The sequence below is a fragment of the Nicotiana attenuata genome, unplaced genomic scaffold (genome assembly GCF_001879085.1).
Source record: "Nicotiana attenuata strain UT unplaced genomic scaffold, NIATTr2, whole genome shotgun sequence".
NCBI classification, from domain to species: Eukaryota; Viridiplantae; Streptophyta; class Magnoliopsida; order Solanales; family Solanaceae; genus Nicotiana; species Nicotiana attenuata.
The window spans coordinates 101,378-106,858 of NW_017672424.1; positions in this window are offsets into that span (position 1 = coordinate 101,378).

Consider the following 5,481-nt stretch of genomic DNA (forward strand, 5'->3'; position numbering starts at 1 on the left):
CTTGGTTAGTTCACTGTCATCCAGCGACGGTTGCACCCCGGCAGCTTCCGTCCTGAACCGTCGTGCATATTCTTGAAACGACTCAGATGGTTTTTTCTACAGGTTCACCAGCGCGAACATATCAGGAGTGATCTCTTTATTGAATCAAAAATAGTTCATGAAATCCTCTGCCTTATCTTGCGAAGTTCTCCAATTTCGCGGGTCCTGTCGGGTGTACCGATGGGTGTTTCTCCCGTCAGACTCCTTACAAACAATTTCATCCTTAGTTTCTCATTTCATCCCACTCCGACCAACTTGTCGCAGTGAGCCCTCAAATGTGCGTGAGGGTCGCCCGTCCCATCGAAGGTTTCAAACTTTAGGGGTTTGTATCCTACTGGCATATCTACATCTGGGTGAATACACAGGTCCTCATAGTCCAAGATTTCACATCCTCAGGAAACTTGGAGACTCTTCATTTGCCTTCTCAACATTTGCAACTGCTTAGATACCGACTCTCCTTCCTTACGCCTGGCATCTCTCTCCACCTAGGCGTAGTGATCGATCTCATATGGCAACCTGACTGTGACGGGTGCTGTAAAGGTAGGTTTGGTAATGGCATATATAGGAGGAACGTACCGCTCATGAGTAGCGTTGGTGGTGAAAGTGACTCTGTCACGAGGAGGGGTTGTTGCATTAGTGGTAATAGGCGGGTTTTGTGATGTGGTACTTAGGGAGTATGAAGAGCAGGGTTTGGAGGGTTAGCGGGTGTTACTGGAGGTATAACTTGAGTGGTGGGGGTTGAGGTTGGGGTATTGTTGTTTTGGCATGATGTTGAAGGAAAATGATCTGAAAGTGAATCCAAAGAAGGGAATCTGGGTGGTTGAGTAAGTGTTGTCACGGCCAGATGCGCCAATTCTTTGATATGTTGTACCTCTTCTCTTAAGGATTCCGTTTCCTGGGCCATCCTGGCCACGTGCTCATCATTCCTAGTACTGTCCTTTTTCGCCGATCTCCCCGGGCTACAACCAGAGCATGTTCAGTTGGATCTTTTTCACCTGACATCTTTCCCTTAGACCTTAGATTGTATGGTGGCTCAACCAATTTTAGTCGATGCAAACCAACTTTCTTTTCTTTTCGGGGGGAGGGGGGGTAATAATAAACCAAAAGAAGAATAAGAAGAAATAAAAGAAAAAGAAATCAAGAGTCAGTTTCTTCATTTATGCGAGCACGAAATCACATAGAGCAGATAATTCGTGCATTACTGCTAACGCGTTCCTAAAATTCGCAGAGGCCTCTCTATACTGGAGGTAGACCTAATTCGCGGATGTTTGACAGACATTTAGACCTGACACATTTAGATCCAAAGAAATTCGGTTTCATCGATAGCTTGGACTGATACAAGCGGGAACAAGGATTACATCAGAGAGTTGCATTGGCTTAGATAGGTTACCCTTTTGGAAATTAAAAGAGAGAACTGGGGATAAAGGTACAAAGTAGGTAAAGGAGGGGAAATCAACCAATTCTAATAACCATCCCCTGAGTCACTTCTTGTGCCCTCCTCTTCTTCTGGATCCTCTTCCGGATCCTCCTCTGAGTCTTCCTCAAACTCTTCCTCGTCATCATTGAATTCAGACTCCTCATCTAGATCTTCTTCTGGTTCTGTGCTTGACTCTATCTGTATGTATTCTATTACCCGATCATCATCTTCAGCCGGTAGCAACATGTGGTCATGGACCCTGGGACCACCTGATGATGCATTGATGTGGTCATAAGATAATGCGGCAGGATCTCATGGTAAATCTGCAAAGCAACCACCGCATCCTCTAACCAAGCTATACCTTCTCTGCTTGGGCGGGCCAGTTCTTCTACTTCGTTAATCCAGATGTAGTACTCGGGGGTGCACCATGAATTTTGAACCATAGGCATTGTTACCGGGTCATTCCACTCTTCTTGTAGTTTCCTTATCTTGGGAATCTGAATTTGGCCATTTTAGTCATCCTCGTATAGCGTCGTCCTTGTCAACAGAGGCACATCTTTGATCATACCAAATTGTCTGAGGACCCGCAGAGGTGAGTAGGGTTGAATGCCTTCTAATCCTATCAACTCGATGAAGTACATCTAGGGAGTCCTCAAGATTTCTCTTCCACCGAACCAAGAGAGTTTCCGGTTGATCCATTGTTCTGTCAGAATGATCAGTGTTTCCCTCCACTCTTCATGCCCATGTGGGAAGATCCAGTGCCTCATTCTTTCATTGTGGCTGCGGATCATATTACCGACACCTACGAAGTTGTCGATAGTAGCCTCCCGCTGGAAGAAGTGTTCAGTAGCCGAAATCTGAAGCAGCAAGTTGCATCCCTTGAAGAAATCGTATCCTCGTGCACACGCAGATAAAGCTCTCAGCATCTCGGCTAACACCATCGGCACCAAGGTAGCTTTAAGATTGCCGCAGAAGGTTTCCAGGACCACTGGTAACAGGTTGATGTTGATACATCCCCTTCGTTGTGGGAAGACCAATAATCCCAGCAGTGCCATTTCGAAAGTGATAGGCCCGAGACTTTCCTATGTTGCCTAGTCACATTGGAACTCCCCTGAATACAACTCGTAGCTTTCACGGTGCCCAAACTCGTCGAGCATCTAGTCGAGGCTAACTCACCCATCCTCGATACTTCTGAGTCTTCTGCTATTGGTAAGACGTAAGGCATCCAAGAACCAAATAACCGGGCATAGTAACTAGCAGCACTGTCTTTATTCCATGAATAGCAACTTCGTAAAACTTGTGACTTCCTCCAATGTCGGTACCAGCTCACAATCGACAAATTTGAACACCACTTTAGCTGTGTCCCAAAATTCTATCATTAGGCGAGTGAGCACCATATCTGCTCGGATGTTCATTAATGCGGTTATTGCTCCTAGGTGCGTCCGAACTTCGTGTCTGTGTTCCGACGAATATTCTTCCACCAGTGTTTCAGCTTATGTGGTGCTCCCAATACCATGCTAATTTCAGGGATGTTCTGGTTGATTTTCATTTTCTGAGGTGGGTAGAAGACAAATATTTGGGTAAGTGTTTGCTTTGGAGCCATAAGTGTCTTGTCATGTTTGTTTGTCTTTCCACAGAAATTATGTCGTTGGGTGCATGAGTTGTTCACATCAGGGTGGCGTCCCTAATTGTGTGTTGGTGCCAAAGACCAAGTCACCTAATTTTATGCAGTATGACCTATTTTACTAGAGTATATTCTTTCCTACTTTGAATTGGACTGAGAACTGGGAGAAGTTATGTCAGTTGACCCGACAAAGCCATTCTCTAAAACTAGAGAGTTTTGAAAAAGGTTCAGAGGGGTGTAAAAGATAACCCTCGCATGCCATTGTATGTGATAATGTACGATCAAGACTCGATTGGAAGAGATGTGATGATACTATATATAAAACAGTAACAAATAAGGGTGTAGCAGTAATATAGCAAGGTGATCAAAGAGAGCAAATAATTGTGAAGAGCAAATAAGGCATGTAAGCATGTAATTGCAATTTCAATTATAATCAAAGCAAAGTACAAATAGATCTAGAAGCCAAATCAATCTAAATCTGCTAACGTCACAACTTAAGTGTGTATCCCCAGCAAAGTTGCCATGTTGTTGCACCCTATTTTGCACTAGTCAAGACAGGATTCAACTTATGGTTTCTCTGTTGTTGACGAAAGAGGGTCGCCACCTAATATTTAAAAGTATACTAGGGTACCCATTTAATTATTAAGTCATGTTCTTTATTGGTCCACTAACCGGTGAGATTATGAGTAAGAGTTCGTGTTCTTCTAAGGGGAAGGTGTTAGGCACCCCTTAAAATCTACCTAAGGTAGCTCCATAGGTTTTAGACTAAATTTGGGATCAATTATTTATAAAAGACTTTGACTAGTGATAAGGAATGCTGCTTATTGTATACCTAAGTATGATATTGATAGAAAAAATGTGAGGTCTTAAAGGGATGCGAGTTTAGGAAGAAGTTCATAAGATATATCGATAGAATCTTTAAATTGGTATATAAGTGGTCTAGATTTTATAGTTTATAAAAAAGATTGAGTTATGAAAATACTTTAATTTGGGAGATGGTTATTTACATAATGCTAAAAGGATGTTTTGTAAGAAAGTGATCCTAAAATTACCTCAGATTTGGAGCGTTTTCGAAGAAGTGGTCATTTGTCGGAAATTCCTTAAAGGCGACAGTTCTTAAAGTTCTGATTTTTCTTTTAAAAAATGAAGTTGAAATCTGATTTTTCCTTTTTTGAAATAGAGTTGTTGTTTTGCTAAGCTCTGGATTTCAAAATCTTTAAAGGAAAGAAGGGTGAGTGAAAAACATAATAATTTGTGAGCCATAATTAGTGAGTTAAGGATCTACTTCTACGAAACTTCAGTTTTGAATCCTATATTATTTAAGGCTTGCCTAAGTTCATATGATACTAAAACATGAAAGAAAAGCATATGTTCTAATATATAAGTGTTATATACATGAGAGATAAAATAACAATAAATACATAACAAATACAACTAAAATTGAACTAGTAGAAGCAGTAAACTAAATTAACGAGACAGTAATAATGATAAAGTAGTTGAGGGAAAGAGGATTGGACTCTGTGATTGGGCCTCAATAAGGTAGGCCCAACAGTAAAGAAAAACGATCACAACAGACTTTGGACTCCTAGACGAGATGCAATAAGGCTGAAATTGGGCCTGAGTTCATCAAGAACTCAGAGGCCCAAATAGATGTACATGTAAAAAAAAAGTCCTTCGACATATATCCGATATATTCAGCGTGTTTCAACAACAGATCATACTCTGATGCATATGACAAATACACAATAGATAATTGAAGCAAAAATAAGATTAATATGGCAGAGGAAATATATTAATGTGGTGGTTTTACTTAGCAAATATTTCACATTGGAAACATTTTGTTGTCATTAAATACTAAACTCTAAAAGAACTGGATGCGTAAACGAATTAATAGCTAAGGAGGGAGCCCCACTTAAGGTCGATTCTCCCTTTGGACCCCCCGACACTTCAAAGTTCCCAAGGGACTCAAGGCCCAGGGCAATGCTTGTGCCAGGGAGGGCAGCCCAACCTAAAGTCGAATTTCACTCCTAAATACTCATAATCACTGACGACATGTTTTCCTTACGGGTTTAAGTGCCAATGAGGCCCTTTCAATGCAAACTAATTACTAAGGTATTACCTACCACAAAATATACACTTTCCTCTTAATGAAAATAATACAAGAGAATACAGATTACTTTTAATACTAAATAGGGGACACATATCCAGGAAACCTAAAGGGGGGCTGAATTCAGAATACACATAGATAAACAAAAGATTTTATAATCACACCATTGCAGGAATGAATCATTAAGGCATAACATATTCAAGCAGGTATTGATAATATTGCTTGGAACCTTAAAGACATCAAGGCAGATTCAAACCAAGAGTCATAGTTAGGCATTGTTACAGAGAGGTTATC